This window comes from Chenopodium album, chromosome 11 (assembly GCF_948465745.1).
Source record: "Chenopodium album chromosome 11, dcCheAlbu1.1, whole genome shotgun sequence".
In the NCBI taxonomy this organism is placed as follows: domain Eukaryota; kingdom Viridiplantae; phylum Streptophyta; class Magnoliopsida; order Caryophyllales; family Amaranthaceae; genus Chenopodium; species Chenopodium album.
The window spans coordinates 21,783,210-21,801,487 of record NC_137844.1 but is presented as its reverse complement, the minus strand read 5'-3'; the positions used below and the strand labels follow the sequence as shown (position 1 = coordinate 21,801,487).

The 18,278-nt window shown below is 37.7% G+C and overlaps 1 pseudogene across 1 annotated transcript; it reads left to right on the top strand.

The window, feature by feature from the left end:
- Positions 1-10,971: 10,971 nt before the first annotated feature.
- LOC145568731 (small ribosomal subunit protein mL104 (rPPR9) pseudogene) lies at positions 10,972-17,587 on the top strand (annotated as a pseudogene). Its single transcript, XR_014095912.1, has 2 exons — positions 10,972-12,669; positions 17,163-17,587. The product of XR_014095912.1 is annotated as a small ribosomal subunit protein mL104 (rPPR9) pseudogene (transcript).
- The last annotated feature ends 691 nt before the right edge of the window (positions 17,588-18,278 follow it).

The window sequence follows — 18,278 nt, the reverse complement described above, 5'->3', positions numbered from 1 at the left end:
TAGCAGCTGCGGCTATGAGCGTGCCATGCTAGCCTTGGTGCGCTAGCACGCACCAGCCAGCCTAGGCTCGGCTTTGTGTGCTTGCTAGCCACCTTGGCTATACCAAATGCCCCTAGGCTTCAGTTTGCTCGGGGCATTCCGATGCTAGGGGTATTTCAGTAAATTGTTGATTGATTAGTGATTTTACCGTCTCATCTTTAATGAATTCGACTCGACTTACGACGCTCGGTTTTGACGCTCTAAGCTCGATTTTCGAAGTCTAAATATTAATTACTCGAGCGACTCATTAATTCCTTCCGAATTAATTCGTCGTGTCGGATCATTAGTTGCTTGGGTGTGACTCGAAGGGTTCAGTCAAGATTAAGCTGTAATATTAATTATGCATTAATATTACTGATCGGAAGCGGCCTCCACCTAGGCATCCGATCACTTGAACTTACTGAATAAATAGCTTTTCAATAGCTCCGAACCCTCTACCGAAATAATACACTTGTTTGAAGGACACCATTCCTATCAATCTCCCACTTGTCCTTCCGGACAAGTGCGCTTTTATAGTATAGCCTTTTTCCTATGTCACTTAATGTCTCTTCATGAACTATAAGGTAAGATTTATTCGTCATCCTTATTACGTCCAGAAGTGTTTCTCAAAATTCGAGTCCGACTATCAACAAACAGATGATTTCTAAAATCCATCCGAGCACGGCCATGCATTTTCACAGTCTTACTCTTCGAGAGGCCTTGTAAACAACAAAGACATGTTCCCTATTATTAGTATGGGGACATTCCTAGTCTTGTAATGTAGCTTCTCTTACTAAGAGGACCTAGCCACCTGAGTGTTGCCGTTATAATCTCCATGTACGGCAGACGTTTGACTAACATCAAAACGGACTAGTACTCAAACAAAAGAACTCACAATACTCATGGTCGAGGAAAGAGGTTCCGATAGCCATAATGAGAAGTATACTTATAACGATTCTTAAATCTCTTAAAGTATTCTCATAGGTCGATCCAGTATGGTTCTAAACCAATACCTATGCAAATGATTCATGACAATCATGTCCTTATAGCACAAGAAACGGTGCTATAAATTAAACTACACGCTAATCTCAAGCGGTCATCAATTGTCCATAATTTAAATGACCTCGATAAAGGATAATTTTCGATAATATTCAATGTTCACTTAATAGGTGTTTCTTTATCCAAGACTGGTCTTGATACCCTATTTTGAATATTCTCAAAATCGAATGGACTCATTATTTAATCCTAAACCACAGTTAAATAGAAAACGGAGTGATAAAATTGCATGAAATTAAATTACTACATAGCCTGAATGGTTCATCTTAGTGTCTTACATTAAAATGTTCAAAATTAATTAAAACACTAAACAGGGAAATCAAAGTCAATCTCCAACGTGCAAGATTCCCATTGCCTCAACGTGCTTGTTGTGCTTCACTTGAGGCAAAGGTTTAGTAAGTGGATCGGCTACATTGTCATCTGTTCCAACTTTGCAAATTCTGATTTCACCCTCTGATTTCCATTCTCTATCATGTGAAATCGCCGCTTGACATGTTTGAACTTCTGATGTTCCCTTGGCTCTCTGGCCTGAGCAATAGCTCCATTATTGTCACAATAAAGGGCTATTGGACCCTTAATGGAGGGTACAACATCAAGTTCACCAACGAACTTACGAATCCAAACAACCTCCTTAGCCGCTTCAGCAGTTGTCAAGTATTCGGCTTTAGTTGTAGAATCTGCAGTTGTGCTCTGCTTGGCACTCTTCCAACTAAAGGCTCCTCCATTTAGATAGAACACTTATCTAGACTGTGATTTGAAATCATCACTGTCTCTTTGGAAGCTTGTGTCGGTATAACCTTCAACAACTAATTCTTTTGAGCCATCATATACCAGGAATTTATCCTTGTTCCTTTTTAGGTAATTTAGGATATTCTTGGCCGCAATCCAATGCACCTCTCCTGGGTCTGATTGAGATCGGCTCGTAGCACTCAAGGCATACGATACATCTAGCCTAGTACATATCATGGCATACATGATCGATCCAATTAGCGAAGCATATGGAATCTCATTCATCCTTTCTCGCTCATCAGGTGTCTTTGGACACTGCTTCTTGCTCAAGATTATGCCATGTTACATGGGCAAGTGACCTCTCTTGTCCTCTTCCATCCTGAATCGTGCCAATACCTTATCAATATAAGTACTCTGGCTCAATCCAATCATCCTTTTCAATCTATCCCTATAAATCTTGATGCCCAATATGTACTGATCCTCTCCCAAGTCTTTCATTGAAAAACATTTTCCAAGCCAGGCCTTTACAAACTCTAACATCGGAATGCTATTTCCAATGAGCAATATGTCATCGACATATAAGACTAGGAAGGCGATGTCACTCCCACTAACCTTCTTTAAACACAAGATTCATCTGGTTTCTTGATAAAACCAAACTTACTGATGGCTTCATCGAATCGCAGATTTAAACTTCTGCTAGCTTGCTTTAGCCCGTAGATGGACCTTTTAAGCTTACACACTTTCCCAGCATTGTTTTGGTCGACAAAACCTTCAGGTTGTGTCATGTACATAGTTTTTACCAAAATCCCATTAAGGAAGGTGGTTTTAACGTCCATCTGCCATATTTCATAGTTGTAATAAGCAGCAATCGCTAGGAGGATCCGAACGGATTTAAGCATTGCGACCAGAGAAAAGGTTTCATCGTAATCAATACCATGAATTTGCCTGTAACCTTTTGCTACCAACCTAGCTTCGTAAATGAATACATTTCCATCTTTGTCGGTTTTCAATTTGAAAATCCACTTACATCCAATAGGTGTGTACCCCTCGGGTAAGTCAACCAAGTCCCAGACTTGATTTTCAAACATGGAATCCATTTCAGATCTCATAGCGTCTTGCCATTTAGCAGAGTCGGTGCTTACCATCACTTGCTCGTAGGTTGCCGGTTCGTCTCCATCCATTACCAGGATGTCCTGATTCTTGGTTAATACAATACCAAGATACCTATCAGGTTGAGACCTCGGCCTCTGCGACCTACGTAGGGTAACGGACTGAGCATTTGCATTGTCGATTTGACTTTGCACATTTTGACCAGCATCAACGGATGTTATTTGAGCACTTTAACTGTCAATCTGATTTTGTTGCTCGTACTCTCGAACTTCATCGAGTTCGATTTTCCTCCCATTTGTCATTTTGGAAAGGTGTTCCTTCTCCAAAAAGACACCATCGCGAGCAACAAACACTTTGTTCTCGGATTTGTTGTAGAAGTAATACCCTTTGGTTTCTTTTAGGTAGCCCACAAAGTAAACCTTATCATATTTGGGGTGAAGTTTGTTAGAAATTAATTTCCTGACATATGCTTCGCATCCCCATATCTTTAGAAAGACAACCTAGGAGGTTTCTTCGTCTAAAGCTCATATGGAGTCTTTTCTATAGCTTTTGATGGATCACAGTTCAGTGCTAGTGTCGCAGTTAGAAGTGCATGTCCCCAAAAAGAGATAGGAAGATCACTAAGATCCATTGTTGATCGTACCATGTCCAACAAGGTTCGATTTCTCCTTTCGGATACTCCGTTTCATTGTGGAGTTCCTAGAGGTGTCAATTCTGAAAGTATACCTTTTTCTTTCAAATGGTCATCAAATTCTTGGCTCAAGTATTGGTTTTTGATTTTCTTGTCAAGCTGATTTTCAACTTCACTCTGAAATTCTTTGAACTTTTCAAATGATTCAGATTTATGCGACATAAGGTAGACATAGCCATATCTGCTATAGTCGTCTGTGAAGGTGATAAAATATCAATGCCCGTTTCTTGTGGTGGAGCTCATTGGTCCACATAAATTGGTCCGTATTAGGCTTAATAATTCACCTGCCCTTTCTCCCAATTTGGAGAATGGCTGCTTAATCATCTTGCCTAATAAACATCCTTCGCAGTTCCCAAATGATTGCAAATCGAATGAGTCAAGAACACCTTCCTGTACTAGTTTCTTGATGCGTTTGATGTTAATGTGGCCAAGACGACAATGCCACAGGTACATTTGATTTGACTCCATGGTCTTTGTTTTCTTGGCGATATTATTACATTATAAACTTGTTTGTCTAAAGAAAGCACATAAAGACCATTTTCAGAATGTGCAATACCATATAAAACATTATCGAGATAAAATGAACATTCATTGTCCTTTACTCAAAACCTTTGGCGTCCAACGCCGAAATTGAAATAGTGTTTTTGGTAATGTTGGGAACATAAAAACAGTTTTCAAGTTCCAAAACTAGCCCCGAGGGCAAAGACAACTGAGAGTTCCTACGAATACGGCTGCAATTCTGGCTCCATTGCCGACCCGGAGTTCAACCTCTCCCATCGCTAGCTTCCTAATGTTCCTTAGTCCTTGAGAATTGGAACAAAGGTGTGAGCCACATCCGGTATCTAATACCCATGATGTTAAGCTAGTGAAGTTTAAGTCTATAACGAATTTACCTAATCCAGAAGCAACGGTTCCATTCTTCTTATCTTCCTTTAATTTGAGGCAATCTCTCTTCCAATGTCCTTTCTTCTTGCAATAGAAGCATTCGGAATCAGATTTAGAAGATGCTACCTTCGTCTCCTTGTTATCCTTGGTAGCCTTTGACTTAGGCGGAAAGGTCTTCTTCTTACCCTTCCCCTTAAAGCCTTTCTTCTTCTTGCCTAAGAATTTGAATGACTTGCCCTTTTTTATCATGAGCATATCATGCTCCCCTCATCCTTGAGCATTTGCTCGGCTTGCTTCAACATACCATGAAGCTCGATGAGGGTTTTCTCCATGCTGTGCATATTATAGTTCATCTTGAACTAATCATAGCCTTTGTGCAGCGAGTGGAGAATGATGTCAATTGCCATCTCGGTTGAATACCCCGCATCAAGCCTTCTCATGTTCTCAAATAATCCTATCATTTTGAGTACATGTGGGCTGACTGGCTCTCCTTTCTTGAGCTTGCTCTCAAGGATCTGCTTGTGGGTTTCAAACCTTTCAGTTCGGGCCTGCTCTTGGAACATGTTCTGCAACTTAGAAATGATCTCAAAAGTTGTCTCCTTCTCAAAGAAAATCTTTTGAAGCTCGGGAGACATTGTGGCCAACATGATGCATTTGACATCCCAATTGGCAATTTGTGATCGGTTTAGGGCAGCCTAAGTTACCTCCTCATTGGGAGTCTTTGGCATTTCCTCATCAAGGACATATTCCTTTTGCTCTTGCATGATAACTATACGCAAGTTCCTTTTCCAATCAAGAAAATTTGGCCCACTCAACTTCTCCTTGTCGAGAATTGAGCGCAACGAGAATTGGTTGTTTGAGTTATTTGCAGACATTGTTCTACAATTGAAAGAATTTGAAATGAAAAACTATTCATAATAATTAAATAAGATTGAAATCATGCATATTAATCAAACTTATTTAAATGTCTTATTCACACACTAAATTATCCCCAGAAGGTGAGAATAAGTCGATTCCAAGATCCAAAGAAACAATGAGTAGTTAAACATGCTTTGGCTTGTCTTAACACTCAATATTCTAAGGTAATCAACTCTTTGCTAATGGCTCCAAGCCACTCTTGGTTAGATAAATCGTCGCATCTAATGCTCTCTCAACAACTTACCCACTTTGCCACGACATGTTAGGACTCCATCACTCATATCGTTGGGTTTAACCAAAACCAACTTGCATACCCAGTATGCCTTACGTATTCTAGGGAGTAATAGTGATGCCTCGCTTTGGCGTAGCCCATCACTACTCTCAATAGGTCGGTAAGTGTTGTTTTGGAATGGCAATTTTACTCAATATTTTAGGGACCTAGGGTTTCTATGTTGGTTGATTTAAGTGAACTTAATTAATCATCGCAACATTCGAAATCCTAAACATGCATCTAACTTATAATTCATATATATATAATCATAAATATATATCGAAAAAAATAAATAATGATGCATTTGGCAACTAGCATGACCCCTTGAGTATTCAAGTCTTCAAGGGTCGACTTTTGCAACTTCATGACTTCGTCATCCAAGAACCTCCGTCTTCAAGACATAACCAAAATTATGCAAATACTAGTATCTACAGTTAGGACTAATCTAAATATTAAGGTACAAAAATACTCGACGATTCGCAGATTGTATTTAGATTTACAAAAATACGAGACGAAACGTAGTCCATATTTTCTATCCTAATCGGGCCCCACTAGTTGCCATTTTTATAAAACCTGCGAGAGAGTATACATTCCATTCATCCATTCACTATTTGTGAATGGCCCATGCATTTTACAACGATAAACAAGTAACAAAGCACAAACATGCGTAAACTAGTAACTAATTTAGGTAGTTAATCCGATTAACGCGCCTAATTAAAACTAGTCAAAGTTGTTTAACCGATTATGTAATTTAGCGCAATTAAAATTGAAGCTCCCACTAAATTCCTCATCCATCTTAATTAATCCAATTAATTAAGTCGGTAAACCCAAAATTTTGCCAATGCCGCTCAAAACCGAGGCCTAGCCTCAAAATTTAATTAAAATAATTAAAACCAAATATAATTAAATTAATTACAATAAATAAAACGGAAAAATTAGCAAACACGTAGCCAACCGCACGCAAGTGGTTCTTGCACCTAGACTAGCTAGGGCGCACCATTGCTAGCCAAGGGTGCCTAGCACCCCTTGGGCAATGCGGCTTGGTGCGCGCTCCCGCACCACCCCACGTAGCACTAGCTAGGCCAAGCCTAGTAGCGTTTGCTACGGGTTGCAAGGTGCAAGGGAGCACACACAAGGCTGCTTGCCCCTTCGCAACGCACCAAACGCACACACACAGCCCTCACTCCCTGCAACATAACAGCAGCACGTACTCAGCCAAGCCACGCATACCATGAGCGCACGGTAGCACGCACAGCTAGCAGCTTGCTGTTGCTGCGCCTGCTCTGGCTGCGGCTTGCTGGCAGGCTAGGTGTCCATGCTGCTTGTGGCGCACACCAACCCACTTGGCAGCCACATGTGGGCTACTTGGCAGCCCGGCTGGCCGAGGGTGTTGTTCCTTGGTTTGCGTGCCACACTCTTGGGATTAAACCCGAATTTTGCGTGACATTAATTAATTAATTCTAAATTAATTTTAGAATTAATTTAATGAGCAAAAATAAAAATTATAACAAGTCCAACTTAAATAAAATTCATCAAGGTGCACACAACCAAAATTATTCCCAAGAACTATTCTTTAATAAAATTGGTTCAACTTGGTGCAATAAATAAATAAGGGCAATACTCACTATTAATTTAATTAATTTAAATTAATTATGAGATTTGACAAAATAAAGGGGAGTTGAAATTATGAACATAAAATTCAAATAAAGATTTCAACTTTAACTTGTGAATCCTTGAAAAATTATATCTTCCAATATGAAGATAAATGAAATTTCTATCACAAGATTCAAACTTTATGATTCTAATCAACTTAATACATGATTAAATCAAAAGTTCAACCAAAAATTCATGGAATTTAGTAACTCAAAGTTCCAACCACTTAAAACAATTAAAGATTGGATCTTTAGTACTTAAAAACCTCAAAAAATAAATTTTTCACACTTAATGCAATGGATTTGCAATTGTGTGAAAATTTAACCAATCTTTCAACCACTAATTACTACAAAATAACCATGCTTAAAGAGGTCAAAAATTGCAAAAACATTAAGGAAAGAACCATATACATAATCACCATAAATATGCCATTAAGATTCAAGGTTAAAGATTTAAAAATTTTCGTCAAAACGAAAAATCCTCGAAAAAAAGGCATTTCTGGTCAGATTTTGGCCTTTTTTACATTCCTAAAAGGTTAAACACATTTCCAAGAACACTGTTTTCCACCCAAAATTCACTATTTTTGGGCGAAAATCTGGATTCGGGGGCCATTATCAGCTTTAAAACGGGTTTAAAATTAATAAAACCGCTACTAATCTAATTAGCAACATGAACCAGAAAAATAAATCAATAAAAATACCTTGAAAATTATTTGTTATAAAAATAAATGAGCAAGGCTCCGATACCGCTGTTGGGTTTCGATGAGTTCGACTCACCGCCAAAATAAAACCCGAGCCCAAGAACAAACTCACAATTAATATAACAAAATGCATAAATAACAAGAATAGAGAAAAGACTAAATTACCCTTGTAGCGTGCTTCGCTCACCCGGACGGAGCTCTTACTTGAGAAAAGTTGAGCCTCACAAATGGCAAGGACCTCTAACAAAAGTTCACCCACAACTCGACCCGACCGCTCCAATACTTGGAGGTTAGCCAAGTCCAAACAAAAAGACTACCCGAGTAATTATTGAGCTTATAGGTTTTCTCTCAAGTGGAGATGCCTAATTGAGCTCTTACTCAAGTGAGTTTTCCCATATCCCAATTTGGGTATTTATAGGGAAACTCAAGTGAGAAATCCACTCTCCCATCAATGTGGGAGAGTTGGTAAAATCAATTTTCTCCTTTTATTTTTAAATCAAAAACAAAAGAAAATAGCCAACAACTAATTGATCAACAAGTGACACATTTAGAGGAGGGGTTAGGTAAGGACCACAAGGGAAAGGAGGGACCAAACTTGATCCCCAAGCCTTGAGGAAAGTTGGCCACAAGCATCCACTTGCACCAACCCGCGCGTGCCAGCTAGCGCTGCCAGCCTTGGGTGCCAAGGTTGTCCAGCTGGCTGCCTAGCCTCTTGGCTGGGCACGCCAGCTGCACACTGGCCTGCAGCACGCGTGCCAGCACGCCACGCATTGCTGCGGGCTAATGTGCGCTGCTGCCTTGCTACCCCGCATCTCCCTACAAGAATAGCTAGCACAAGCATAACTAGCACCATGGCGCGCCACAACTGCTGCTGCTATGTGCGTGCCTAGCTAGCTTGCTGGCGCGCCATAGTAGCTGCGGCTATGAGCGTGCCATGCCAGCCTTGGTGCGCTAGCACGCACCAGCTAGCCTAGGCTCGGCTTGGTGCGCTTGCTAGCCACCTTAGCTATACCAAATGCCCCTAGGGGTCGGTTTGCTCAGGGCATTCCGATGATAGGGGTATTTCGGTAAATTATTAATTAATTAGTGATTTTACCGTCTCGTCTTTAATGAATTCGACTCGACTTACGACGCTTGGTTTTGACGCTCCAAGCTCGATTTCTGACATCTAAATATTAATTACTCGAGCGGCTCATTAATTCCTTACGAATTAATTCGCCGTGTCGGATCGTTAGTTTCTTGGGTGTGACCCGAAGGGTTCAATCAAAATTAAGCTGTAATATTAATTATGCATTAATATTACTGATCGGAAGCGGCCTCCACCTAGGCATCTGATCACTTGAACTTCTTGAATAAATAACTTTTCAATAGCTCCGAACCCTCTACCGGAATAATACACTTGTTCGAAGGACACCATTCCTATCAAGATATGTTTCTAAGAAACATTACTTTTAACACATAAATGTTTAATAACATCAAAAGACAATAATATACTTAAGTTGTTAAGTCACACGACTTGTAACTTATTAAGTACATCTATACTTCTATATTAAAAAGCGTTCCTAAAACGGAATATGTGCCATGATATATGTTCACATCACCTTTCACGTGTATTATATGCCACATCTTCCATTGTACTTGTTTTAATGACAATAAAAATGCTTATTACAAGGTTTGAATACAAGACCAGTAAGAAAAAAACTAATGTTCTAACCATCTTTGCTATCGTTTAATTATGTTTCATGTCCAATTAAAATATTCTATGTATTAAACATCAATTTGAGACCACTTATTTAGTTTCAATTTTTTTTGAAACACTTATTAGTTTCGTAGTTATTATTGTTCACTTTTATTTTAGTTATATGGTTTATATTTTATAGGTCAAATAATATTTATTGGTGTTCAAAGTAAAACCCAGTGCATCGCTCGAGGTATACATTACTTAGATAATTATAATATGTCGTTTTAACTACACAACACAGAACAACATAAACATGTGAAATATTTTTAAGCAAATACTACCTCTGTTTTTTTAGTTGACACGTTTTAACTTTACCATTATTCACGTACTCTACTTTGATTGTGTTTTGTGCTTTATACGTAACGAAAATATAGTCATGTGAGATTTTCTTAGATTCGTCACAATATGTATTTTCAAAATATTAATTTTTCATAATTTTTGCTTATCGGTAATTAAAGATGTGAATGATTGAAATTGTGCATTGACAAACGTGACTAAAGAAGCGTGACAACTAAAAAGAACGGAGGAATTATGTTTTTTTTTTGAAAGAAAATACTCCCTCTGTTTTTTTTTTAGTTGCAACACTTCTCTTTTCACGGTTGTCGATACATGTTTTAATCGTTAATATCTTTAATTCTCAACATGTAAAAATTATAAACATTTGATATTGAAATTGTATAAGTCGAGAAGAATCTAACAAAATCTCACATGACTATATTTTTATTTAAGTATAAACCATCAAAGTGAAATACATGAATAATGTAAAAGTCAAACTGTTGCAACTATTAAAAAATGGAAGAAGTAATATGTTACTCCATCCGTTTTTAAATATTTGCTCCACTTTCCTTTTCTAACCGTTTTTAAATACTTGCTCCATCTCCATTTCCTTATATGGAAAGGTTTTACAATATTTAATTAATTTCTCTCGCCAAGTGGATCCAACAATATTAATTATCTCTTCTTCAATTCTTTCCACTACTTTTGGTTTTTTATAATTTTTTATTCTTGCACCAACCCCCCTACTTTTATATTTTATTACTTTTCTCCAATTTCTCGTAAAACTCCGCACATGGAAAAATAGAAGTAGTATTTAAAAACAAATTCAGTAATTTTGGAGATCAATGGGGCCCTGCTCAACGTAACATGTATTAACTCGTTTTTTAGTTTTAGGGTTTATGACATTTGACTGAGTTATCTTTCCTTCACAACAATTACGGAACCCACAACCCCAGAAACACTGCTTGACTCCACTCAGATCCTCCTCCGCAGTCCACCCACTCCCCACCACCAACCATGCGCATCCCCCCGCATCTCCGGCGTCTCCTCCACCTCCGCCACTTCTCCTCTTCACCATTTCACTCTCCTCCACCTTCTCTCACCTCCCTTAAACCCCATTTCTCATCTCCCTCACTAACCCACCACCATTACCACCACCACAACCACCATCTTCCTTCTCTCTTCCCTTTCTCCCTCAGATCCTTCTCCTCTGAACCCTCCCAAAACAATGACGAAATTGCCCTTTCTCTCTCCTCTGAACTCCTTAAACCCTCTGAACAACCCGACTCCCTTTCCCTCTCTCAACGCCTTGACCTCTCTTTCTCCCACATTACTCTCTCTTCCGAGTTGATTCTGCAGATTCTTAACAATTCTCCTGATGCTGGTCGCTCTGCTTTCGATTTCTTCAAATGGGTTTCTTCCAAATCCGATCATTTTCAGCTCACTGATGAGGTATTCTCGTATTTTGTTCATTATTACGGTCGAAGGAAGGATTTTAAGATTATTCATGATGTTCTTGTTGATGGGAATGGTGTTGTTGGAACTAAAACATTCGCTGCGTCGATCGACCGTCTTGTTCGAGCGGGTCGAGAGACGCAGGCGGTGTCGTTTTTCCATAGAATGGAGAATGAATATGGAATTCCTAGGGATAGGCAATCGTTAGAGTATATTGTTACTAAGCTTTGTGATCATGGTTATGCTAGTTATGCTGAGAAAATGGTTAAGAATCTTGCTAATGAGTTTTTCCCTAATGAGTATGTGTGTGATGTGTTGATTAAAGGGTGGTGTGTTGATGGGAAACTTGAGGAGGCTAGGAGGTTAGCTAGGGAGATGTATAGGGGCGGGTTTGAGATTGGTACGGTGGCGTATAATGCGATCCTTGATTGTGTTTGTAAGCTTTGTAGGGAGAAGGATCCTTCTAGGATTCAGTCTGAGGCTGATAGCATTTTGGTTGACATGGATGCGGCTGGTGTGCCCCGCAACACCGAGACTTTTAATGTGTTGATGTCGAATTTGTGTAAAATCCGTAAGACAGAGGATGCTATGATGTTGTTTCATAGGATGGGTGAGTGGGGGTGTCATCCTGATGCAAAGACGTTTCTTATCCTCACTAGGAGTTTGTATCAGGCTGCGAGGGTTGGGGAGGGAGACGAGATGATTGATATGATGAAATCGGCAGGGTATGGTGATGCTCTTGATAAGAAGGCTTACTATGGGTTTTTGAAGATCCTTTGTGGAATAGAGAGGATTGATCCTGCTTTAAATGTCTTTTCTAAGATGAAAGCAGATGGGTGTAAACCAGGGGTCCAGACGTATGACCTATTGATTGAAAAGTTGTATGCTCATAATCGTGCTGAAAAAGCTAAGGCTCTTTTCAATGAAGCTGTTCGTAATGGAGTTCCAATTGAGCCTAAGGTTTACAAGTTGGATCCCAGATTTGAAAAGAAGCCAAAGGTTGTCAAAAAAGGGAAGAAGCGTTTGACATTGCCTCAGAAGATGGCATTGAAAAGGAAAAACCTCAGGAAGCTTCATTTGAGTTACGTGAAGAAGCCAAAAAATATGATGCGGCGAACATATTGATCTAGTTTTTGTTCAACTGCTTTACGGCTGGAGTATACATGGTAAATTTCACCCCCTTGTATTCATTTCTTTTTGATTTTCTTATAATGTTGCATAGAGAAAAATAAAAGTGCCTGTCATTCCTGTCAGTGTGAAAAATATCCATATTGGCTTTCATAATGTGTAGATTTTGTGGTAATGCTTTATGATTTGTGCCTGTCAATTACATAAAGAAGAGTGTGTTTTGAAATTGTTAATTTTGGGGTTAAGTGGTCATAAGAAAATTTGAAGTTTGCATCATTGGGCTACTAGTCAGCTTATGAGTGCTCTATTGCCGGTATTTTAACTCATTTGCTGTCTAAGCCTCGTTGGGGTAAGGGCAAGGGTTGGGGACTTGGGGTAGCGTAAAACTATGTCACACCCATCAGCATGAGGTGAGATGATTATTGGGTTGGTAGTCCTGATTTGTCTTAGAGTGGTTTTTTGCAATGCACATTAGCAGTCTAATCTGTATGATCAGCTTCTATAGTTCCTGACATGTAAGATGTAACCTCAGACCTGTTTATGTGTGATATGTGTGATCGTCAGACTCAGTCTGTAAACTTTTCATGTTTTTGGTTCTAAATGATTTTGTTAAGTGTCCATACACATGTAGGATATTCAAGGATTTGACCTGGGTACTTTAAGTTTGAGTAACATAGCCTATCATGAAGTTCAACATTCATTGAATTACCACTTGTTAGTTGACTTGTTCACACAACACACAAAAGCCAATAACGATAGGACACATATATTTTTTTTCACCCGGGTTCTTGTGATACCCTCAAGTTCGGTTGGTTCAGAGGATTGGCATATCGGTCAATCTGATTTGTAGGGCAAAGCTATCTACTATGCATTATCCTAGCGCCTTTTCCATCACTCCTTACAAGTCCAGGGTTTTATGTGTATAATTTAGAACCTTGTATTTGGATGGTTGTATTGTACTGTAATGAGACCATTGGTTGAGAAGACTTGTGCTATTTCAACAAAATAAATGAAATCCTGTTTTTGTCGATTGCTCATATCGACTCCCTTGCTGAATAGATCTAATGAGTCTTTCTCACATATTATGGACACTCATGGGGATTTTATTATTATTATTATTATTATTATTATTATTATTATTATTATTATTATTATTATTATTATTATTATCTCAAAAACAAAAGCCATACAACCTACAATAAATTAGTGGGAAGCCGAGATACAATCTGGGCCTCCACTCCTCTAGCTATTGCAAATCCTACCCTAGTGAAGATATGAGCTGCAGCACGAGCCCCAATGTCTTGCGTCGTCGAGAACCTTTGAATCCGCTTCAGTAACGCAATAGCCTCTTTCTCTAATTCCCCAAGCGAAGAAAAGGAGAAGGGAATGAAACCATATCCAATCGCCTGACATCGAGCTTCATACTTAACCCGCTTTCGATGAGCTGCATCAGCCACAACCCACCCAGGAATGAAGTCAGATAGCCCTGACTGTGTCAAAGGAGAAGACCCTGTTAAATCAACACAGACATCGCGACCACGATCCCATGAATAAAGTAACACATCCGCGGGTCTGAGGGCCTCGTCGTTCCCTCCGGCCAACCCAATGTCAACCTCTTTTCTCGCTGAAATCCCAGAACGAAAGCAAACATCAACAAGGGTATCCCGAACAACATTATGCCGATGTTTAATACCCACAATACCAGCACAAGACACTGCGTGATCACCGAAAATATCTCCAGCAAAAACCCTCGAACAAGCAGAGCACAACGTCGAGATAGAGAACAATGGTACACCCAACCGATAGGACAACACACAGCGATAAGTTTTGGCGTTCATCGTCTGACCCAACCCTGAAATAGGAACCGCCCAAAGCCAATCAGAGGTGTGATCACCTTGCTGTGATTTCATTGTCGAGGAGTTAAAGAATAAGCTGATTCTGCAGAAGCGGTAACCTTTGTGAAATATATATCTGCCAATTTCTTCATGAGTTTAGGGGCAGCGACCTCACTAGGATTACTCAAAATGTCAGTTATTATTATTATTATTATATTATTTTTATTTATTTTTTTTATTTTTTTGTGTGTGGGGGTGGGGGGTGGAGGTAGGTGCATTTTATTGTTATCTCATTGATTTAAAAGTTCTTAGACATGCCTATTTTCCTAAACTTCATTCTAGAGTTTATTTAATACTCAATCTTACCCACATTCTTGTGTCCTGCATCTTTGTTCTTCATTAAGCTTGAAATTCTATTCCTTAGAATCTTGGTGAAAAGTATTCAAGTGACGGAGAGACATTTGACAACATGTCCCTTTATTTTATTTATGATGTTGATTATTCACATCACAATTTGCTTCTTTTTTTTTTTTTTTTTTTTTTAATTTATTTATTTATTAATTTTTTTTTTTTTTTGATAATATACTAATATTCTAAATTTCTAACTGAACTCTGTAGCCTTACATCAGTGATTATGTATTATCATTATGGTTGTAGCTTCAAATTCTGACCTTTTAGTCTGTTTCACTTGTATGTCTGAGCTCCTTTGATGCATTGAATTGATGCATGATATTGAATCTCAGAATTCCACATTTTCTCTTACAGGCTCCAATAAAAATTGAATCCTGATCAAATTAAATTCAGTATATAACGACAAAACCACAGTTATACGATTGAAAATAAAAATACATGTAGTAGTGGCCTAGATAAAGACCATTCACAAACATTTTAAGGTTTCTATAAGACTATAAATATCCTCCACCCTCCATGTTTCTTAGACTAAGGAATCATCTTTTCTAATTGATTCTTGTGTTTTATATTGTTTATCATAGGCGTAATATGGCATTTAAAAAATAAATAAATAAATAAAAAAAAAAAATAAAAAAAAAACCAAGATGTGCAATCAATATTATTTCATGCTTCTTCATTCTATAAATATTGCAGCATCAGAGCTTTATGCTTCCCATTGCACAGTTTTAAAAATTAATATATTTTTCCCAATAAATAATTATAATAACCAAGTATTTAAAAAGTACTCCCTCCATTTCAATTTGTTAGTCCCATATACTATTTTGGGCGTTTCAAAAAGATCTACCCATATTGAATGTATTCTACTTTTAACTTGGTTTTTATTTTCTATTTTATACATATTAAATTCTGATTGGTTTAATTAATTGATTGTGAATTGATGACATGACTCTAAGTAAAGAAATTATTCCCTTGAATTATGCAATTATGTTTATCGGTTTCCTAAAAAAATCCAAACAATTTAAATAAGACAAAACTATTTATGAATTGTTTTTGAATTTAATATTAGATTCCAAATATTCTTGTTTTCTTATTTTATGTGATTAATTCCATATGGGAATATCATATTGAAATGGAGGGAGTATAATCCAAGACGAATTTGAGACATGACTAAATATTTTCTTATTTATACATCAAAATAGATGGTCAAAGGAGAGTCCGAGTGTGTGTCAATAGTGTAAAAATCCAAATGTTGCAATATTTGTGGAAAAGAGGAAGTATCTATTATGTCTTAGGTTAGTTTCAGGATATGTGAACTCAATTGAAGATGAAAATGATGGGGAAGGGTTTTTAAATGAAGAACCGGCCTAATATGTAATGTAACTTCTAGATTAATTTGTTGATAAACCTTCAAACTATGTACAAATTGTAGCTGTCTACTGTTGTATCTGATTGCAGCTTACTTATCTGCCTGATTTCAGGATTAGCTTTCTTGCTTACCATTTGCCTAGGGTCGCTAATTCTGCTCTTGGTGTTTAGTACATGGATATAGATTTTTTCTTTTTATTTATTATTTATTATTTAATATTTATTTTTTATTTTTTAATGTATGACCTTGCTTTCCCAAATAAAGGCTTAAAGTTTATCACCAAGTCTGTTTATACTTGTTAAGTTTTTTACCTGTCTCTTATTCATTCCTTCAGGGGGTTACCTTTACTATTTAGCTGTTAAAATTTTGTTTTCTAGATATTGATTTTAGCTTACTATAATTTTGTATCACAGTGGCGGCTATGGCTCCGTTTGTTTTGATGGAAGACATTTTCTGGAAATCATTTTTCCATAGGTGGAAAATAGTTATCCCAAGAGTAGAAGACATTTCCTCCTTACCCCTAACATCCTTTGCCTCTCCTCCCTTCCATCTTCATCCTTCTACTCTCATTTTTCTCTTCTGCTATATAGTTTTTGTGAGGAAAACAAATTTTACTGTTGTGTTTTCCCTCGAAAAATTTTCTACAGAAAATGACTTTATCGAAAATTGTTTTCTGTTTAAACAAATGAAGCCAATATGTTAATGAATACACCTAGTTTTTTATTTCTGTTGCTTAGTTTGTGTGCGTATATATATGACTTGGGCTGTCTCAAAAAAAAAAAAAAAAAAAAATATATATATATATATATATATATATATATATATGACTTGGGCTTCAGTAAGTTTAATTTAGTGTATACTTGTAATAGTTAGTGCTCTTTGGTGATAACAATTTCACACCCCTTTGTATGCCATGCAGGTACTGCATCTCATTGGCTTTTCCCTCTCAACTTATGTTACCCTGCTATGGAGTAATCACTTCATAAAAAATCTTTGTAATAAGAACATTGTGAACATACTGAAGGTGAAAAGGTGTTTCATTTGTTGTCTTGTTGGTCAACAACACAATGAGGTGATACCTTCTCGACCACCATCAACACTCCTATCAGACGTATCTGGCTCATGGTGAAGTATGATAAAGCATCAACTAATCTGTTTATTTAGGGCAGCTTGGTTTTAGATAATTGCAATTATGTTATACTCTAAAGGCCCTTTGCTAAGAGGTACAAATTTTGCTTGCATATCTGCAACGTCTCACATTCTTTTTCTTTGAGTATGTTGAAGCTCTCATGAACAAATAACAGTTGCTTTTTCTGCTGTGTATCAAACAAGGTAGGGGTTCAACACTGCGACGATGCTTTTGTCTTCTTTTGAACTAGTTGTGGGAGCGCGCTACCGCAACCCCACAACTAATCTGACGTATCTGGCTCATGGTGAAGTATGATAAAGCATCAACTAATCTGTTTATTTAGGGCAGCTTGGTTTTAGATAATTGCAATTATGTTATACTCTAAAGGCTAATTAATGACATAGCATTTCTTGAGCAATTAATGAAAATCGTAAAGCTAATCAAGGTTGGTTATAAAAGGGTTGATTAAGTAAACAACATTAAAAAGATTGGAGCTAAAGAGATTAGAGTGATTATTGATGTGTTTACTGGAAGTTAACAAGAGTCGGTGTTATTGTAGCCACGTGATTTTCCTTTTTCAAAGAGTATTTGTAAAAGGCGCATACATGCCAAAGAATTCCTCCTGCTTCCTTTATTTCCCCAAACACTCTTTTTCTCGATCTCTTTCTCCTTCCTACCCTTGCTCCTTTTTAATACCTTCATAAATTCTAAGGCTCTTTCCCCCTCTTCACACTTACCCTGAAATTTCTTTAGGTCTTCATTTTTTAATTTTGCATTTTCACCTTCTAATGTCATTCTCTTTTAGGAATTTGCAACTATTTGTCGTCTTAACTCTCTACTTCAGTCATCTTGGGAGTGTGCCGTTATATGTGATTAATTTCTTCGTGGACTTTTGAGCCTTTTGTT